At 34.3% G+C, this 22,957-nt stretch overlaps 1 protein-coding gene across 1 annotated transcript in view; it reads right to left on the bottom strand.

Moving 5' to 3' along the window:
* Positions 1 to 715: 715 nt before the first annotated feature.
* Positions 716 to 22,957, bottom strand: part of LOC122524744 (arylalkylamine N-acetyltransferase 1-like) — a 34,553-nt gene continuing 12,311 nt past the window's right edge. The window contains exon 5 of the mRNA XM_043647161.1: positions 716 to 888. The gene's annotated coding sequence lies outside the window, so the exon portion shown is untranslated. The remainder of the gene's footprint in view (positions 889 to 22,957) is intronic.

The following is a 22,957-nucleotide window of genomic DNA, read 5'->3' as shown; positions in this document are numbered from 1 at the left end:
ACGTACGGATTCAACGCTTAACCGAAACACAAAATTGAGTTGGTTGTTTTCGAAAACATACCGACATCGGCATGTTCTTATTCGCGTATAACTTTGTACCTGAAAACAAAGAAAATAGTATTTGTATCTTAGTCAAATTTTTACTAACTTTTAAAACGATGTTTCAGTTTTTTTGGTTTTTTTTTCTTAATAATTAAATACGTATATACTTACGTACGAGTATAATTTTACTTTTTATTCTGATTTCCACGAAAGAATTATAATTTCTTTCGTTCCTAAGTAAGAGAAGAACTTTCGAAGAAGTTCGTGAAAAGTCCAATGGAAAGTTCTGGAATCTTCTAATTGAAAAGCCATCTCTTCCCTCTGATTCCTTAGCCTTGTTATCGAGGTTACCGATAATCCTTTTCATATCTTCACCGGCCAACCAAGACGACGACGAAAAGCTCGATCATATCTTAGAATCTTGAGATATGACGAAAGGGTTCCATATTAAAATCTGTTAGAGAGTACTTAGTCTCTTCAATCGACATGAAATAAACGGACCATGGAAGCACTTAGCCCGCACACTTCAAATTCGAAAGCTGATTAGGCTCGATTCACCAAAATTATCCCTGTAATCCGTTGCAAGTCTGGATTAAAGGGATCGCATTCAAATGGGATTTCGAATTCGAACATCTCAGCGTTTCGTTTCGTTCTTCTGATCTCCCTTCTCTTCTTTTTCTAAGCTCCATCTTCTTTTCCTTCCCTTGTTCCTTACCCCAATCTCTATCAAAATTCTCGAGGGGCCACAGATAGAGATCCATTTGTCATATTCTCGAGGATTCCGAGCGCGAAAATGAGACGCCGGTGAACGCCTTCTGGCACATGGCTTGAACGGCTTCTGTGATTCTGAAGAAAAGAATCTTCTTTGAGATGGAAAGAGTAATAGATAGATAGATATCTAAGAAAGAAAGAAGGAGACGGAGAAGGAAGCAAAAAGAAGGGATTCGTGCCAAGGTAAACTAATGAGTTACGTGTCGACGAATTTTCCTTCGAACTTCAAAATCCAATTACGGATATATGATATCTACAAGTTTTATGTCTGCATTTTATTTAGAAGAATTTCTTATACGTGTGAGTTAGAATCCGAAATAATCTTTTGGTAGTACAGTAATAAGAAAATTTCTAATACTAATTTAAATTTTTCCTGATTTGCTAGCTGTGTTTAATACGTAGAGAGACATATTTATACTATTGGATTGGCAACTAAGTGAGTGCGGATTTCTTGGTTGGCAACTAAGTGAGAATGGTTACCTTTAACGAAAACCTATTGAAAACACAGGCCCCCGGGGCCTTTAAAAGTTTAAAAGACTTCCTCTTTAAAAGTAGGAATGAAAGTGAGAAAGATTCTGGAGGAGATGTTTCTCTCGGTAAACAAAACGAAACGAAAACAAATCAACAAATAATGAAAAACATCGAGAAAGTAAATATTGTTTAAATTCTTAACTGATATTAAAATGTGCTGATCTTTCGGTTTTCAAATAAACAAGGGTGTTTATTTTAACAAAAATCTACTGAGAAGCGGCCGCTGGCTTAAATTGGCACATTTTAAATTTATTTTAATAATTTCTTTATATATGTAAAATTATAAAAATTATAAATTTATAAAATTATAAAATTATAAATTTTTTATTTTTTATTTTAATAATTATTTCTTCGTAAGTACTTATTTATAAAGATATAGAGAGATATATAGATAGATAAAAAAAAAGAGAGAGAAAGATAGGTTCCTCTAGGACTTGTAGGTTTCTATTAAAGTAACCATACTCACTTAGTTGCCAACCCAATAGATGAAGCATAATTGTCTTTAATAGTAAGCATAATCAAAAAAAAACAAAAGTTACTAGTCATTTAAAAAACTAAACTAAATTTATTGTTAATAAAACAATGTTAAACAATATCCGGCGCTCGTACTGAAAGGATTTAGATTGAACCCCCACGATGAAACGTAATAATTCTAATTCTTATTACGGAATTATATTATTTCCATATTTATTGAAATTTTTAAAATGACTTATTTACATGATACATATTAAATTCAATTAAAATATTATTCATCTTTTACTTTAATCTTTCATCCCATATTAATTTTATTACGTTTTAAGAGAAATTGGAAAGCTGTTTGAATAATAAATCAGATTTTAACAAAAATTATAAAAATAGGGGCTACTATCTTTACCTTTATATAATATTTTCTATAACTTTATGATTTTGTGTTTTTCACGACAATTTATTTCTTTTGGTAAAGAATTATATATAAGCCGCTTTTGTACAATAAAGCTGAAAATCCTCCTACGTGGACATTCGTTTTTCAATGGTTATTCGTATTACGCTGTGCAACAAAATGTTGTCCGTGAAAAGAGAATGGTTACATTTTTCAGTTAACTATGAAACTTTTTTAAAATGAATTATCTATTATTTTAAATTAAAAATAAAGAAACGCAAGATTCTTTTTTATCAAATCATGCATAGTAAACAAAAGAATGATCAAACAAATTAAATTCTTCGATTAGACTTTCAAGTTCGTTTTCAAATCTTGGTCAAAATAAAACTCGATTCGCGACGAACGGAAGAAAGCACTCAAAGAGAGAGAGTATAATCAAGATGGTCTAATGAGAGACGTGGCATGAAATTTTTATTTGCATCTCTTTTACTTTCCCTTTCTCTTGCTCTCTCTTCCTTTCTTTCTCTCTAAAACTGAATTACAAGAACGAGAACAAGAACGTTCCTGACATTGAGTTATCCCAACCAGATCCACCCTTAAGTTTTCTTCTTTCTACCCTGAAAATAAGATGACGACGTACTTCTTTTTGTATATCACCCATAAAAAGGAGGACTGCGGTATTATTATAAAGTTCGTATATTTTTCCATGTATATTACGCGAAATATTTCTCCATTATCGTTTGACGAGACTTAATAATTAAGATATTAAATTTTTCGTAAGAAAATGAGATATAACAGAGAAGGGGAAAGAGAGATAAAAGATGTTGCTCATTCTGCATGCTTACGTGAAGAATACGCAATAGGACTATACATCTACTTTATATAGCTTAGCTAACTTCTCATTAACCCAGATATCTTGGCAAACAAACCAAACTTACCGTACATTCTATACGGCCAACGCGTTCAGTATCGGTGTACTTGCATCTCGAGCATACGTATTTACGCCATCGTGGATTTGGTGTCCCTCCTTCCTTCACCCCGAACTCTTTCACCCCACTTCTTCCCCTTTCTCTCTTTACACGAGTTCATGTGCATTACTGAGCGTATTCTAGCATAAAATATAACTTCCTAGTTGAGAATTATTTGCCAAGCAACTTTCCCTTCCCTCCCCCCACCCTCCCCCTCCCATATTTTTCCTCTGTTGCTAATTAAGATACCAAGTGACTACGTACACAATCTACATAGATACGCATATGTATATTACTGCATATGAAAGAGGATAACTTACTGAAATAACAAACTCTTAGTAGAATAATGCACATTTAACAGCTTTGTCTTCTTCTTCTCCTTCTTCTTCTTCTTCTACATTTCAAATTTATTATTTTACATTAAAAAATCGAATAACGTGCATTGATAGTGGGTAATTTAAATGTTTCTGAAATACTGATTTATGTTTGCATAATTCTTGACACGAGCGATGATCGGACTTAGTTCGTGTCATCGATTTTATCCGATCCACCATATTCTAAATCCCGTGGACAAAGTTTCGTTCAATCATGTGTTCTGTTTAGATTATAAGTTCTATACTAGTTGTTGGTCTTTCAGATCCTGAGTCTGCGTAGATATAAGGAAGATGAATTCTAAGTTTCCGAATCTATATTTGATAATCCATAAGTTAGATTTCAATGTGTACATTTATCTTATATATGAAATATTTTTTATATTCTTTAGATCATGAATCATTTATCATCAATCAGCTTGACGGTTCGAGAGCTTCCAGTAATTTTGAATCCTGATTTGTTCCTTATTAACATAGGAAAAATTGTAAATAAATTATTTCCAAAAATGGCCGATATCTGATTTCACAGAGCGATCGAAACGTTTTTTAATTTACCACGAATTCTCTCTTGGCAAGCCATCGAGTCGCCAAGGACAAAACTAACAAACTGTGAGATGACCGCAAAAGAAGGGAAGTAGGGATGGTTCAGGGAGAAACGCTAAAGTTATAAACTATAATAAATTGTACGTAATGTAGGTTAACGCGACCAGTGGAAGAATTATCAGCCAAATTTACGACGAGCTTGTTGCCAAAACCTCCATCGTAAAGAAAAGAAGGAGCAATCCGTGTGACTGGTAGGATAGTATCTAACCGCGACGATAATGGTTTCCTAGAACGGAGTAAAGAGAGAAATAGAAGGGTATCTAGACGAAAGAAGCTTGAGGAAAAGCATAAGACGCGCCCGCGACAACGAAGAAGTTAATTTCCGAAAGAGGATTCCGTTCCGCAGGAAACGTTTTGTAATCCCTAACAAAAGACACTTGGGCCGTTGCCCCAAAATCTCTCCCCTTTTTTTACTTTCTACATTTTCTGCATTGATTGTTGGATAAAAATAAAAAAAAAGAAACAATAAAATTTTAGAATAGATATTAAGTAACAGTTGAAGCTATTTAATACAAAAACAAAAGAAATTTTAATTTAATTATGATAAATATGAGATAAACAAATATTTAATTTAAGATCAAATATTTAAATCGTCAATGAAATTGAATAGATAATGTCTATGATAAATAATAACCTTTAAAAAATATGACCCCATCAATAAGCTAGATTATATAATATCTGATAAGAATTATTTGTATCTTAATTGCTCTTTAGTCATAGATTGTTATATCGGTAAATAAATGAGAAATAATTGAATAAATCTATGCGGTATTTGAATAATTCACGTAGGCTTTGAAATCCTGCTTGATTTTAATGCAACGATCGAAGCCAGCCGAGCATTAACGTTATTATATCTAAATAACATGGGAAAAGCTGCGAACCGAAACAGGAAATAAACGCGAGAATCGATCACGCCATCATTGCTCGATAGCGCACGTGATTACGCGTAATACTCGCAGATAATTACGCACAACATCGTGTTTGTCGTTCGCTTAATCAAAGATTAAAAACATTTCCACCAAATCGTTTCTTCCATGTTATTAATTTTTTTTACCTTCCATCCTTTTTTCAAAATAATGTCTCGGGAAAATGAACCGACGACAAGATGACCAACGATATCATAAAAAATAATTATTAAATATTCCGTTCGCGTGTTGATCATTCGTAAAAGAAAAGATTATTTTACGTTTTGTTATTTTTCCTACGTTTGGAAACTACCACCGAGATATATTATATATATGTATATAATTGGAATTAAAAAAATACGCAAAGATAATAATCATAATACCCATCTGACAAGTGGATTTTTCATGTTAATATATATAAAAAAAAAAGGCAAAAATAACAATATAAATGGAATATTTACATTGTAAAACGCTCCGAAATAATGCGCGTAAAATGAAAAATGTTAAAGAAAAATAAATCATGCTCGTTGAATATTTATGTGAAAATTACACGATGTGTACTTAAAAATAGTGGACAGCCAAATAAAAACGCTTTGATACTATTTAGAGTTAATTTAGGAAAGCATATGAGTAGAAAGAATTTAAATGAAAGAAAAGTAAAGTTAGAGGGAGAGAGAGAGAGAGAGAGAGTGGGAAAAACGATGAAATACAAAGAGAATATGAAAGGAGAAAAGATTAATCGACTGAAATAGAGAAAGATAAAGAAAGGCAGTGTCAAATATGGAGAGAGGTTGAAAGGAAGTGTGAAAAAAGTAGATAGATAAATAGATAAATAGATAGATAGAGAGAAATAAACGTAGTAGTCATTGTACATAAATAACGAAGAACTTATACGCGTTAGCAATAAATCATACAGCGACCACGTACAACAAAGAGACGAAAAAAAAGGAAAGAAAGTAAGAGAGAGAGACAGAGAAAAGGGAGAGAAAGATCATGTTGCGTGCTACAAACTCATTTTTATATGCGACTCATCGATGGCTTATTCGATGGCTATTTCAAATATCGGATTTCAAAATAACCATACGACCGACGGAGAGTCAGTCCGAAAGATCTGAAAAATTGGAATTTTTTGATATAAATCACGATCCAATTGAATTACGAAGAAAAACTCATCAAACGGTGTATTTTTTTTTTATATTTCTAAAAGTAAAATTAATCATCATGAAAAATCGTAAATATAAAAAAATTAAAATTATCACTCAACATCAGGAACATTCAGCCAACTTTTATCGTGTGAATCCATTGCAATTTTTTTCTCTATCTGCAATCCGTTTCCCATACGTCTTTCTCTCCATTTCTCTTTTTTCTTTTTTCATTTTTTATTCTTTTCTACTTCCGTACATCGTCATCCCTTCTTTCGAGTATCCTTAAATTTTGTTTTCATGGTACAAGGGTTGTATGGTAACCAGAATAAAGTCGACCAACTTGAAACTTTCTTTTGGAATATACCTATTTTGGTTGAGAACTTTTTCAAGCTTCTACGATGCCACTTTCTTTTCCTCTATTTTTTTTCTTCTTTCTTTTATTCTCGTACTTTGTTTCAACATACGGTGGCAGGGTCACACGAAACACGTCGAACTTTATATTGTCGGTCATTAAAAATGATGCACGAGCTTCGAGGAGAAACACACCGAAAGAATGGTGGTCGTAGAAAAATCGATTCTAGCAACATTGCAAGCTCGTGCCGAATCGCAATCTCTATCGATGCCGGTGTCTACTCCGAACGTTGGTACTTCGAGTGCCGTACGATTTAGTTTTTTGCGCTCATAAAATAAGCGCCGTGCTTTGTTTCAAAGCACACGCATATACCTACTCAAACCACCATGCCCTACAGCCACGCCGCACTATTAATCATAACATTTTTCCCCCAAAGGTAAAAGCTTCCAATGAGATGCAAAGCTCTATCAAATCGCATTCTACGTTTCGAGACTTAATGATTATAGTCTTGGGAATATGAAAATAGTAGTCTCTCAAGAAGTTATCTGAATTTGAGAACTATTATTTAATTAATTAAAACGTTTACATCTTTATTATATATATCTTTAGACATTTGTTTGTCCCTACAGTTTTAAATTCATACGTCCATTTTGATTTTGAATTGCATTGTTTTGATATGGATTTGCAGAAAATTTACATCTTCGGATAGTTTTGCAATTTTGAGTAAAAAGATTATAAATGAAGTATCATTATTTATTGGTGAGTTTTTGAGAAAACAAATTTTAACGATACTTCATGATTCGATAACGCAGAAAAATATAATATATGCGTATTTTGTTCTTGTTTTTTGTTTACAATGACTCGATTTTAAGAGGCAGAAATTACCTCTAGTTTTTCATCATATTTTCATATTTATTATTGCATTTATAGTGAAAACATCGTAGATAACCTACAGGCTATTGTCTTTTTGATAGAGAAATATTTTGAAATCGGTTTACGCTAGGAAAAAAATCCGTGACATTTTTGAAGCAATCAAAGCATGCGAATAGTTCGGAATTGTTTAATTGACATGCCACACGCACTGTCTGCACGCTTTGATTGCATAGTCAAAATTATGGATAGAGGTGGAAAAATAGTTGTACTTTTTTTTTGAAATAACGAACAATCACGGAAACAAAAATCAATCATCTAAACGAACTAAAGTTAGATTTTCAATATTTCAAGTGATCCCAAGGAGGATCTTTAATCGATGCACCGATCCAGTTAAATCGTTTCAAGATGATTCGAAATTCGATGATCTCGATGAAAGCTTCCTTTTCTCAAGAACAGTAGTAGTTGGCTACCTGGGCTAGAACATGAAACTATGAAAAAGAAAATGAAGAAAGGAAGATGAAACGCAAGCCAAGGAGAGAAACGTTTTATTCGTTCATTAGTCACATCGACCAGATTGAATTCCTCTCGTGTCTTCTTCGAAGCTTACGATCCTGGATAGAACGCGATGGTAGTACGAATGCTAGAGCCGGAGGTTACGAGAAAATCCTTCGTCTTCTCCAGTTTTACGGGCTATAGGGTGAAAGCTAACCACCACCGCTACCAACACAACCCAAGATGGAAATCGATTTTTCCAAAGATTTTCATTAGCTAGGCTCCTAGGTTCGTTCTTCTTTCATCGACACTTTCTCTTAGCCTCCTCCTCGTCCATACTATCTACCTTCTTTCTTTTATTCTGTTTCTTTCGGTCTATAAGTTCCGAGAGTGACGCAAGACGAAGGTGAACGTGACGCTTCGTAGATCGATAAACCCAATGCATTGTTATAGAAAAGACGATAACGCCTTCGAAACCGATTCTTTAGAAACTGAATAGACTGAACTATGCATCGATGGACCAACCTTCTATTATCCAGAATATAGAAGAAATTTAAGCTTTTTATGAGCAACTTTAAGATAAATCTTACCCGGTGTATACTATCGAACAAAAAATAAAAAGTATTAATAAAAAAATATACGATATATTAAATTCATTAAATTTTTCTATTCGTGATTTTTTTGTTTCATTTTTTTTTACATTATTTGACCGTTGATCCACGCGAAACATATTTTATTCTTTCTTGTGACATATTTCTTTTTAAATAATATTTAGTGCAATATATAATAGTAAGAAAATTACTGTGTTGTTTTTGAGTGTAGCTAAAAGCAACTAGTAAATTACCTTACGTACGTTACGTTTTACGCAAAAGAGTATGATCAAACAATTTAATTTTCACTTACGCGAGACAACCTTGTGTAAGTTATTTTTGCACAAACGACGCGTCATAAAGTACTTTTTTACGAATTTTCACGATATTTAGTAGTTTGTAACCTTTCAAAAAACTATCAAAAGGCAACCGAACGAAGGGAAAAGAACATGGGTTGGGGGTTCGAAGACGAATAGGCAATGATGAGGAGGGAGAGGAGATGAAGGAAAAGGAGGAAGAGTAAGCAGAGGAGTAGGAGGAGTAGGAGGAGGAGGGGAGAAAAAGTAGAAGCGACGTTTGAAACACAGAGAGCCGCTAAGATGAAAAGTTCGGCCTTCTTTCCCTTTGAAAAGTTCGTCATCCGATTACAAAACTTTCCCTGGATACTCGCGCGGAAGAAAATTCTAGAAGCGGCCACTGGAGGTAATAAAAAGGCGTACATAAACGCTCAAAGATATTTACATGATGTTCCTAATAATAACCAGAAACTTTCAACTTGTAAGCGTTGGCGTTCCGTAGTTACCATCAGAAAGAGACCGTCTTTTCATCAAATTCCCAAGAACGAGAAGATGAAACTTTACGACTTTGTGTCTTACTTTTTGTCGATAATAATATGAGGCGAAATAAATTACGTGAAATGGCTTACTTCCATTGCGAATGGAATATACAAGAGTATTAAGAAATGTCCCCTTCATTATTCAATTATTTCATGGTCTATATAACGATTCTTTTTCGTGGGCGTATTTTTGGTTATGCGGAAGAACATATAGATATGATAAATATCTACCTCTAAATTATTTCAAAATATCTTTTGCCTCGCTGAAATACATAGACTACCAAGGAACAATAAATTAAGATAAATTGCTAACGAATCTAGAATGGAAAGAAATAATTAGACGATAGATCGTTAGAAGGTTTATATGATACATTGTGAATGAGTTACTAACGACGTATCTTATATCAGAAAGAGTAATTAAATAAATGCAATCGTTATTAGAACGCTCATCACTAATGAACGAATTTTGTCTTCAATTGATGACGTCGTATTCGTTAATACGAAGACAATATGTTCTAGTGATATCAAGAAACAGCGGTTGCGATAGTAAGCTAGATTTTGGAACGACCAATGTAGACCAAATATTTCCAGCTGACGCCTTTATTGCGCGCAACGTCACGTATGGATTAAAACGCCCTTTACGCGGACGTTAACAGTCGCTCGTAAATCACGTCTTTTATAAAAGGCAAGACGTTGAGACAACCCTTCGTACCTTTTTATTTATGACAAAGTAGCAGATAAAACGTAGAGAGTCAAGAAGAAGAGTTTCGGATTAAACGTGAAAGATGAGATTTTATACGATTTCATCTATCCTTAAGAACCTTCATTTTTTTTTCCCAATAGTTTGATATTTATATGCATCTTATTTATGTCTAGTATCTAATACCGTAACAAATTATACCCCTTAATAGAGAATAAAATAGTTCGTAGGTTCGATTCAATCGAAAGACCGAACTATCGATCGTCCGCAAGCTCGACCAATATTAACAGTCTCTAGGAAGCAAGCTTCCCAGCAATTAAAACCCGCCGATAAAAGAGCCATTACATTCAAGTCGACCGTTCTCGATCCAAATCCGTAATTACCAAGAACGCGTCGCATACTATTGAACTTGGTACGTGGTTTCTTTATCGACAAGGGTGACAGAAACAAGAAAAAAGAAACAGTAAAGGAGATGGAATACACCCGACTCAACGAAATGAACAAAAAAAAGTCTTGAACAGGGAAAAGGGTTAAACGGAAGGACGAGATACTCCTTTTCGAAGTAGGATGTGGACGACGACAAGGGGCTTCGTGGTTTTCGTGGTCGAAAAAAAAGGGGGAGAAGAAAAGAATAGGAAGGAAGGTGTACTGGTGGCTTTTCATCCGATATATCGAGCCACGGTGGCCACGACCGAACACGCAAGACTTCAAGCAAAAGGAAAAAAGAAATAGGAAAAAGAAGAAATAAAGAGGCTACGAAAGAACTGAAATATCAGAAGAATAGAGTCAATTATTTCTTTCTCTTTATTTTCTTTTCTTCTTTTTTTTTTTACTTCATTTCTTTTTCTCAATTTTGGCAATACCGATTATCATACTTAAACGAACGTTCTGAACGTATTTTGCATTGAACTGGGGATTTTCATGATTTTCCTAACTTTTCTATCGAAAGTTTCGAGTGGAAAATATTATATTTGCTTACCTACCTATCTACCTACCTACCGTCCGTTTTCGATTACTACAATTCAACCGTTTTTCTCAACAACTTTTTCCCTAAATTTTCTCTTGTGTTCTCTTTCACCCGCTAAAGTGACTTCAAGTGGAAAATTTTTCGAAGGTAATTAACGGAGCTTTCGACCTTCTCGGTAGAAGTTTCACGATTTTTATCATGCAACTACTGTAATACCTTCCGTCGTCTTCGTTCATTACAAACCGTGTATTTTTACCAAAATACAAGAAACTTGTGAAATTAATTTCAGATAACGAATGAAAATTAAAATTAAAAAGAAAACAGAAGTTAATTGAAGAGCAATTTTATTCAAGTATTTTAGTTACTTTAATTTCCCTTCTTGGATATTGTTACTTTAGTTCGTGAAATCTTTTCTCTTTATTCATTCCCTATTATTAGCTGAATAAGATGGATTCACAATTCATTTCTAATCCTTTCGTAGTCACACATATAGAAATTTGCCCGCGGCGAAACGGACCGTCGTCCTTTTTGGCACTACCGCTCACGGATATTTGGTATCTGCAGCTGACTCTGCACAAAAACGTACTCTAAATAATTCACATTTAATTACTGTTCTCCCTTTATTTTCACGAAGCGTAACACACTCGAATTCGCAATGAAAAGCAAATCTTGCTGTTTCTCTCTCTCTCTCTCTCTCTCTCTCTCTCTCTTTCTCTCCTCCTATTCTCCTCGGCCTCTGGTCGTCTCTCCTTTCCAACTTTACGAAGAAATTCTCTGCCTTCTAAATGTACTCATTGACTTTATGAATACAGATATTTAACAAATAGTAGAACGAAACAATTGCATCTATAATTAATAATATTTAGGCATTTTATTCTATTGTTAAGGAACGTGAAATTTTCGTAACGATAATAAGGCATGAGAATATTACATTGTCAATAAATCAAATATAAATGTTGATAGCCTTTTATACCTGTATAAAAATGTAAAGAAGAATAAGTATTCAGGACGATAAAATCGAAAGATATTTAATGTCTTGATAGAGATATTAGCATTTTTATATGTCGCAGAATAACGCTAGAAAAAATGACTGTACATGTAAAAAGAAAAAAAGGATCGTATCGCACTCTCCTGTTCGATATACATATAATATGATTTCCCACGGAAATGAGTTTTGCGTCACGTTTTCAAGCTACTCTCTTTCTCTCTCTCTTTCTCTCTCTAGACCGGACTCGTTGTTATCGTTGTCGCGAAATCTCCATATCGAAATTCCGTAAATCGTTCGACAAGTTACGCGCGGACCTATACAAAATATGTAGATCTGCTTGGAGGATAATGTTTAATGACTGTATTTCGTGTTTATTCCGTTATCTGATTTTACACGAAGTTTAACGGGATATTAGTTTACAATCAGTTGGAAGGATCGTACTAGTCCGCCGTCTGGAATATCCTGTATCTGTCGCAGTCAAAGTTTCCGCCATTCCAACGTGGAATATGCATTCTATATAGACTAGACAATATGCATGGGAAACCCAAGAGACGTTCTCTCTTTCTCCTTCTCTCTATCTCTCTCAACGACTAAGTTTAAATGCTTTCAAGGTGTTAGTTCTGACCCAGTTTTGACGACGGGATATTGGTTTTATCCCACGGGAGATCGTCAACGTTGGATACTTTCCGCTTTGCTAGACACAATAAAGGTGCGCGTGACATTAAACGTTTAAACTGTCGAACCGGTAAAAGCATTTTACGATAATTCGAAAACGTAGTTTCTTTCATCTTAGTACGTCGACATCTGAAGACGCTTATGCAATATCATCATACAACTTATAGAATCTATATACTAGTATATTATTCGAATATACGTTCGACAATGCATCCCTGTGAAAGTAAAATATACGATGTAGTTAATATGAACGAAAGAATAAATGGACGATCATTTTGATAGGTGCGAATATTTACAACAAATACACACATTCGTTTTTCTTTCTATGCAAGTATTCTTTCGACATTTTGAAATCGCATGAATCCGCGTTTTTTGTAATTACAAAGCTCTACTCTACTCTCATTGCTAACTCTTTTATACCAGCACATAGAAAAGCTCACTATGTACAACGGCCGCAACTTTAGCACGAAACACGCATATTTCGAATACGGCTTGTTAAAAGTTTGCTGGTTAAACGGAAATGGATTTTGCGTCGAGTTGTAGGCGAACTATGAAGCTACCGAGTAAGCGAGCAAGCAAGCAAGTACGCGAGTGGGACTAGGAGACACGAAACCACTTCGTGATCTCGACTCGCACATCTGCCTCAAACTCCGCTCATCATAGTTTGCGAACGAGTAAGGGAAAAATAAAAATCAAAGAAACAGACGGGAATAAATTCGAAGCAAAAAAAAACACACTAAAGTGTTTTCTACAATTTTCTACGATTTTTCCAGCCTGACTTTTAGAAATGCACGTGACACGTTCTAACGACAAGAAAACAAGATAATAATTTGGGAAACAATGCATACCCGACTATTTGAACACTTTTCTCTTGGCTGTTTCTCCTATCTCTTATATCGAGAAGATTTAAATTCCCTGCACTTTTTTTAGGTTTCTTTATTATCCTTAATTTTTGAAAATTTTTCTTAAATAACATTATTACATCGGTAAACGCACTCTCTCTTCTAAAGTACAAAAGGATTTAGAAATCAACTTGATAAAGAAAAATCTAAGAAAAATTGCAAAAATCAACTGTATGAAGTTTACTTAAGTTTTCCGAAAAAAAAAAAAACTTTACAATCTCTACTCTAAAGTTTAGATCGCGGTAAGAAGATTGAATTGATCATTCGCTCGGTTGCTTGACATACGTCTAGCGTCCGCCAACTTTTACAATCATTTTTACCGTCGAAATAGTCGCGTTTTTATCTCGCACAATCTCGGGGACAACGGTAAAACAACGCCGAACCACTGATCTCTGTCTCTGTCTCTGTCTCAAAGCGGAACATGCTACAAACTTCTTCGTTGCGCTCGAGCGAACGAGCAACGAAGAAACGAAGATAAAAAGATAGAAAAAAAGAGAGAGACAGAACTAGATAAGGGCTCTTCGCTTGAACGAATGATACAGGGAAGCCGTATTTTTTTCCATCGAAAGTGACAGAGAAAAAGTTGTGTTCACGGAGCATCCACCGGACCTCGTGCTCGTAAAATCCTTGTTGAACGACGAGATTTATTCGTGAAAAAAGAAGCTGAGAGAGAGAGAAAGAAAGAAAGAAAGAAAGAAAGAAAGAGAAAGAGAAAGAGAGAGGGAGAGAAAATAAAGAAGAGGGGTTGATGCGCAACACAAGGATTATCATATTTTCCTCGACGCTCGAAGCTTGAGAAAGTCGACCGAGATTGTACGGCATTATCGTTCGCGAAAAAGAGGTGACGAGGAAGAAGAAGAAGAATAAGAAGAAGCGGGGAGGGATGCTGGCGGCGATGTTAGTAAAAGGGGAGAGGGCAGATGGTAGAACGAGGAAAACAGAAGAAGATAGAAAGAACTAACAAGCAGCCACAAGAAAGGGATGAAGGTAGAAGAGGTGAAAGCTTTTAATGCACCTCTCAAGAGCCACTGGCACGGTCTTCAAAAAGAGTAATCGCCCGGGAATGGCCTTATGATACTATGCCATGTAACATCTGGCTAACTATTTCAAGGTTTAGTGAGTTTTCAACTCATATTAGAAAAACAGGAAATTGTTTTCAGAAACGTGAGAGATAGTCAAGAAAAATAACACAACATGGAGGAATATAAATAATTAAAGGTGTTGGAGGTATTTTCTCGAATTTAAGCTCGAATAATAATCGATCCTATTGTTTATTCTACTACGTAAAACCAATCGATCTTGACGGTACGCGCGAGAACTTAAGCGGAATTCGATATATTCCGTAAAACATCGTCCCTCGTTTTTCATCTCCGCTTCCACAGTTTTTTCTAATCATTTGTCCATTTTATCTTTATCCTTCGCACCGCGTTTACACGGTCAACTGTCAAAGGGCAAAACAGAACAATATTTGAAATGGCGAAAAACAAGTCAAATATACATTATCGACGAAAAAGTTTGGAGCAAATGGAAAGAAAAGAAAAAAGAGAAACGAAACTTAAATAGTGTTATAATTGAGATCAAGACATATCTATGGTATATTATTACAACGGAGAACATTTTTATCGATCTTACAACTCGAGGACGTAATTTGTACGTTTAGAAAAATAAATTTCTCGTTTTAAGACGAAAAAATTCATTGAACCATATTATGACTTGTAGAATTCGTTCTATTCTTTTTACGAGGTTATTCAAACAACGAACGTAGTGAGATCGATAAATCGTACTGCTCGAGGAGAATTTTCTTTTCCATTTCTTTTTAGGCTATACGTTTCCCCCGATGCAGGATGAAACAATAGACAGGCATGGGAATTGGCTGTAATTATGGAAAGACGGCGCGACGTGGCGAGTTGATATGTTTGCGCAGTAGCTGGTCTTCAGCTCATTCAAGAAGACCCCTTTGTCGAATGAGCGCTGTTTAAACGATAACTCGATTAAAAGAACCAAGCTGAACCGAACAACGGCATTTAATTAACAAAAGTGCTCGCCGAAAGTTTTACTGCCACTCTCGGCCCCGTCTTCTCTTCTCAGCATCCTACCATCCATTCCCTTTCTCTCTCTTTCTCTCCCTCCGCTCTCTGACGTCACTACCACCAACGGCTATCCAAGGGAGAAAAACGAGAGGAAGAAAGATAGAGAAAAAAGAGAAATGTAGAAATAGAGAGAGAAACGGACGCTCTTTCCCAATTCTCAGCCCTTTTACTTCCTGCTATTCCGTCTCTTTTCTTCTTCTCTTTCTATCTTTTTCTGTAACCTTAACCCGCACCCTCTTCTCGCACCACTGTCCCTTCCTTCCTTCGGTTCTTCCTTGTCTCTTCCGCCAACTGCCAGAGAATAATTGCGAGAATGTATTTAGTACCACGGAGTAGTCTCACTAGGTTTGCCTTTCTTCCTTTTTCTCTTACCCTCTTCGTATTTTATTATTCTTCTTGTCTTTCTCTTTCCCTCTGACCTCGCCATCCGTCCTGATTCCTTAATGTCCGTTTCCGTTTGAACTTCGACAATGTTCGCGTTAATTTCACGAATTCAAATATTTTTCTCTTTTCTTTTCGTCGCCCCCGTCGTTGTCAGAGCAAATCGCGACACATTCTAATCATCAAGTTCAAACTCACTCATCGTAACTTCCTGTAGCTGTTAAATCGTTCATTAAAATTTCATGATTTTATATACACATATGTACATTTATTATTTTTATAATACAATAAAATGGAATTTATTACTTAATACAATTACTCATTGATTTAAATCAGAATATTTATATATCGTGTAAATTTAATTATTAATTTAATTTCGTTTCGCTAACTGTTTCATTACGAATAACAATTCGATTTGATTGATAAACAAAAAATAATATCTATAGATGTATATTTCGATAGTGAATAGGATAGTACGTCACTATCGAATTTAAAAGACCGTTCCATATAACGGATGTTAACTCTCCAAACGGTTTTCTCGAATTTATTTCCACTGGGATATATGTTGTAATGAAACTTTTTGCATCGATAGGTTTTCACGCTCGAGCGATCAACGAACAATAGGAGAGAATAGAATTGTTAAAAAACTTGCAACCCAAATGGATACGTTGTTTATCGTAGAAAACTTCGATTATAAAGATCAATAAATTCGATCAAAGATCTTTTTTATTCCGACTTGTAATATTTATAGGAATTATTTTAGAATGTGATAAAAATCTATTATAACATGCATGCATGTATGACAGAGTGTTGGTAACAACGACGAAGATGCCGATAATTAATTACTCCAGTTATTTAATATTCAAGGAATGGCGTTATTATCATAAGACGGATGAGATAGTAAGGAAGACTACGTAGAGACGACGATCTTCTCCAATCTTCATCTTTCTGCTTGGATCATCGTTCAGATTAGACGACTAACAGACGCTCGAATATTAAAGGAACCTCATCTACTGAATTCAAACGAGTAGAATCAGAGAAGTCTAGCTCATAAAGTAAGTGTCATATTCAGAAGCATCCAAAAACTAATATCGACTATAGAGAATGAGCGGATACGGAACAAAAAGCTATCACCGAACTACCTGGATCATTGTTCAGCGTTCGTATACCTATTGATCATTCAGAAGAAATAAGCTTAATGAACTTTCAAATTGTATGCCTTATATCATTGTTATCTACGTATATCATATCTATAAATAATTATTGATCACTGTAGTCGAAATTATTAATCTCTTTTCATAATCTTATATCCATTGAATCCTCCTTTTATACCGTTAAACTTCGATATTTTTCAAAGTAAAAAAATAAGTATTCAAAGTAAGAAAATATCGAAGTTTAGAAGAAAAAAGTTCTTGCGAAGTTGTATCATCGTTTGAAGGTGCCAATCTTCTACTATTAAAGCTTTAGTACGTTCGTGTCACGCAAATCGTGTTATTGAACTCTTCGGTTTCCTCGACGTTCACGCTAGATGGAACGGAAGAGGATGCGTCTAGCACGACAATTTCAACGAGCAACAGCATGCATACATGTACACACGTCTTCCTCGTCGTCTATTCCTGGCTCGCTTAAACCTTCCCCACATCGTCTCACACTCCTATTTCCGCATAAGCGAGTCCGCAAATACGTCGAGGACTCATGTCGCAGAGACGCGTCTTAAAGCTCTTTGAAGTTCACCAGAAAACAGAGAGTGTGCGTATGAGTGAGAAACGTAGAGAAGACATTAAGTAGCTAACGTCGGCATGTGGTCCTGGCATCAATGAAAAGAACGGGAGATGAAATCAAGAAATGCACTCGCACATCGATTTGTTTGCTCTCGTTTCTAGCAAAGCTGTATACTCTTCATGAGCTACCCTTTGGTTCCTTCATCTCGACTCATCATCTCTTTATCTCTCTTTCTATCTCCTTTTCTTCAACTTTTTTTACCCTCTCTCACGCCACTGCCGTACACTCGATCCTTTTCCGACCTTTTCTCTTTGCCACCTCAAGTGGAATCCGATCGACGTAAGAATTCTACTTAAACCACCCTCCATTTCTTTTCACTCGTTTCTTCGATTCACACACAACGTTTCCACTTTCCTTCTACCCTTATCTTCTTCTCACTCTCTATCCATTCCCCCGTGCCCCCCCCCGTCTTTTCTTTCACCCCTTTCTCTTCCTTCGTCTCTCTCTCTCTCTCCCTTTGTCAAGAATGTCAGGGAATAGACATTCGTCGTTGGTGTCGCGCTCCGCTGCGTTTAACGTTTCCTACGACGTTTCGCTATTGTGCAGGAAATCCCTATATTTCACATGAAAAAATGTATTATCCGCTTGGCCATTCTATCCTACAGATATCCTAAGTTTTTATGACTTATAGCACGACGTTGACATTTCATTTTAACAGATATTTTATTGTTATATTGTATAATTGTTATGTATACGTAATTAGAAATCGTGAGGAATTAATTTGAACTGTTGTTTAATAAAGATAAGATACCTCGAGATCAGAACAGCTACAATTTGCCGTTTATTTTAAGTTGTTCGTTTAACAAAGCGGATAAATTAGAAAATTAGTAAGGCATTCCTTGCATAATTTTAATCATTTAATCTATTTAATCATTCCTCACCTTATTTTGTCTCTTTTAAAATGCACGTGTCTCGCTAAGAAACTATGAGACCGTTTTATTCTCTCTCTTTCTCGCTTCTTTTTATTTTTTATCTCTCGCAAAACATGCATTTCTCATAGTAAATACTATCATCATCTTTCTTAGATTTCTGTTAAAAATAGAAGGATGTATTTCTTAGTAATATTTACCTATCAAGAGTGGATTTCCTATTAAAACTGCGAAAACTAGTTATCCGAGGAAGTTATTTTGTATACGACTGTGTTCATGTACACTTTATTTAAAATTCAGGAAGTATTTTCGTATTTTTCACAGGCTTCTTTTCCATTAAATTATTCCGCACGTTATAATTGTCTTCCGTTCATTTCCGATCTCTAACTGCGTTAAACATATGAAATGAAATGTAACCGTAAAGTAGATATAGAAACGAAGTTGTGGTGTTGATAGTGATGATTGTTACGGAGACAAGTATAGGAACGAATTTCACTTACTCATCTTCGCAAATACGCGTTCAAGATTCTAAAGGCCGATGCAACTGACAGGAACGGAGATGTTTCTTGCGAGTATTTCAAATCCGAACCACGTACACCTGCAGCCATAAATGACGTATAGTGGGAGTTCCTTCAACATGGGACTGAGTTTTCCTTTCCATCAGTCTTATGTTATCCTTCCGTGTTTATCATACAGTGAAGTGTTATCTTGTCTGACAGAAACTTTTGTATGTAGTAAAAATAGTAGCGCATCTATTGTAATAAAATTAATCAAATAACGTATGCAAATTATTAATACTTTTACGAAGATAGATTATATACTTGAAAAGTATTTTTTAATATTGTACAAACTTTATATTTTTTATTTTTACTTATATCAAATGTACTTAAAGGTAATGTTTATTTCAGAAGAATGCATAGCACATAAGATAGAATATAAATTATAACAAAAGTAATATCGAGTTCCATGGTCTTATCACGTGGAGATTGTTGCTTCATGAAACAACTTCCTCGTTCTTTTTCGTCTATGTTAATATATTTCAAACTTTTACTTATCAATTCTAGCCAACGATGTTGCAACGACTCCGAATTTGGAATTTTCACTTTAACGACAATGCAGAATCAAATGATGTTTGTTTCAATTATCATAATTAAATTTTTAATTCTTTCAATATAGAAATAATGAGATCTTTCAATTAACAAGCCCTTATTTCTTCTATCCTCGAAACGTTTTTCTTTTCTTCCGTGTTGTCTTCAACGTCTTTCCTGATCACCAATGGGACACATATAAGCTTGCGTACGTACGATCTATGAGAAACTTTTCTGTGGCTCCTTTTAATTCGTTCGGGGATTTCCTGCTTCGAGTTCACTTTCAACTTCGGTATCTTGCTGCGCGACACACACTCTCCGCGTTATGAGGAAAATTAAACTTTATTCCCTTCGGTTTGATGCAAGATTCAAAGTGTTCGAAATAAGGCGACGGTAATTCTACTTTTTTTCATGAAATTTTAACTTAATTTAGAATGAATTATGAAATTCTTGATAAACTTCATTCCTCTTAAGATATTCTAACTCAATTTTTACATATCTCGACATTGAAGTATTTCATCCTTTTTTACAAACAACTTTGAAACTTCTGCTTCATTAAGATTTTCCATTTTTTACATTGTAGTTTTATTATCTGTAAAGCAAATCAATTTTACCAGTACGTTAAACTGAAAAAATATGCAGAATATCGATTATATTCTGATGAACGAATTTGCAAATGAAATTTTATTAATCGCTACGGTGATTATTCCCTCTCTCTCTCTCCTTTCTCTCTCATTCTTTGTCTTCCATTGTTCCCTATCTTTCTCTTCCTTAAGCTTTATGTTATATTGCAAATGAACGAGCACCAGAGATAAAAGCGCGTAGGCGTCCAGAGCGTCCTTTGCCAGGAAACTCGTTGCTCACGCTACCGGTGGTCTTTGATTTATTCAAAGGGTTCTCTTTGACAAAGAATTATATATATATATATATTCTTATAAAATAGGGAATTTTTTTAAACGACTATAACATATCTTCCGCAAAGCGGGATACCTATATTTAGGTATTATATTATTTTATCAAATAATCATTTAATAAGTTATTGGATTATGCTTTGGATTATTTCTGCCGATTCTTACGAAAATTATTAATTAACTAATGAAAACCAAGAACAAAGGTGAAGTTAGATAAGAAAGTTGAAAGACAGAAAAATTCCAGTAAGCATCATCGAAAGAATTCGATCTGACAGAAAGTAAATGTTGATGCGGTTAATTGACACAGGCAGTAGTTCAAACTTAAAATCGAAAGAGCCGTTTTCATTCATTGATTGAAATTCCATGGTCTTAACTGAAAGGCAATTAACTTTTAATCGAGAAAGTTCGAGGTTAGCATCTCTTTGAACTCATCGTCTTTCTCCCTTAGCCCTCATTCCTTTCCTTTCTTTTCGTTTCCTTTTTCTTTCTATCCAATCTCCAGATTTTCTCGAAGAAAATTTCGATCACTTACAATTAGTATGATTTGTAAATTCGATCTTATTTCAAATACAAACGATTTATAGTATATTATCTATCGATCAATACTGTTAATATCTTGCGATCTTATTAGAGTTGTATTCTGTTATTATCGAAATTACTTGTTTTCGATTGATTAGATTTTCTACTATTGAAAAACTCTTTCTTTCTCTTTATTTTATTTTCGACGCTAATCAATATTATTTTCTCTCAAGCGATTCAAATTGTACAAAGTTCACTACAATGTTACAGTATACAGACGTAATTTATCAAAAATTTATTGTTTGTATTGTACGCTCGAGTATATGAAGTAACAGAGAAAGAAACTTTTATTTCCCAGTGGATATACTAGTCGTACCTGTTCAATTTAGAAAAGAACTTTATTCCATATTTCTGAATCATCAATTTTCTTGAAAATCGTGAAACAATTTAAAAACATTCCGTCAATAGAATTTTGATATTCGAAATACTATAGGCTTTGAACCAATGCAAATCGTTTTTTTTGAGAGATTAAAAGAGAATGCTGATCCTTTTACAATACTTGTATATTATTTATATTATTAATTTTCGTAACAACGACATGTTATTTCAAATATAGAATTATTAACGCTTAAATAATTTCTAGTTCTCTTATGGAAAATTTTACGCAAGATCAGTTTCTCCGATAAAGATTCATCGTAGCGTAAGCGTAATTAATGAAACAAACCCACAGAATTTCTCATGTCTCGATCCAAGCTATATAACAGCCGGTAGCAAGTAAACGATGTATGCAAGTATTACCACGTCAAAGCTGTTAAATTATATTCTCATCGTAGATGGTACACGAGAATCATCCACGTTCTTGTCGCAACCTACTGCAAATGCAATTAATTGTTCGTAATATATCAAAAGCGCATCAATCTACAAATATTAATTAAACTTTAATTATTTCAATGATTTATAGTTCATAAGAAATAAATTCCGTAGCATTGTTTTTTCGAAATATACCTATAACGTTTTATACTTATGAATAAAAATTCTAACACATTACAAACAAATGATCACGTCAATCGAAAAAAATATGAGAATATATTTTATTCTCCAGTGTTATTTTATACTCGGTTACTGCTGGTAATAAATCACGTTGGCATTTGGGAGACAAAGTATTACGTTTCATTGCATCGATGGAATTTCCAGTATTTTTAATTTTCGAAATCTTGTTTTCACAAATTTACGCACATATATACATATATATAAATATTCACACAGCTGATAATGATGCAAAAATTAATTTCACATAGTAGGGAAAAAAGTTCCCCTTTAATTTACTACAAATTATTTTACTCATGTGAAGTATTCGAAACATAAATTACTCTCGAATAAAACAGTATTTCTCAAGAAATTTTTTCGCTAAAAAAATATATATTTTTCCAAATTTCATAAATCTGAAAAATAGAACTACACATTTGAATCCTTATCTTTTAAATGAGACTTTTATCATTGAAATCAGTTAAAAATGGTGTTTGGTGTACTCTGCAGTGGAATAATAACAGTAGTAAATAATATAATTAATAAATAATAAATTCGGTTAATATTAAACCAACAGCTAAATAACAGTACATTCGTTTAAACAATATTACGTTTCTTAAACATTAGATACTTTCATCCTGCTATTGTCTCCAGAAGCAACAATTTCCACGCGGTCAGATTTGGAAATATGATATTATTTTCGATATAATGTTTATCATATT

This window comes from Polistes fuscatus, unplaced genomic scaffold (genome assembly GCF_010416935.1).
Source record: "Polistes fuscatus isolate 324 unplaced genomic scaffold, CU_Pfus_HIC Scaffold8, whole genome shotgun sequence".
Classification (NCBI taxonomy): Eukaryota; Metazoa; Arthropoda; class Insecta; order Hymenoptera; family Vespidae; genus Polistes; species Polistes fuscatus.
Note: the sequence above shows the minus strand (reverse complement) of the source record. Positions and strands in the feature narration are given on the sequence as shown.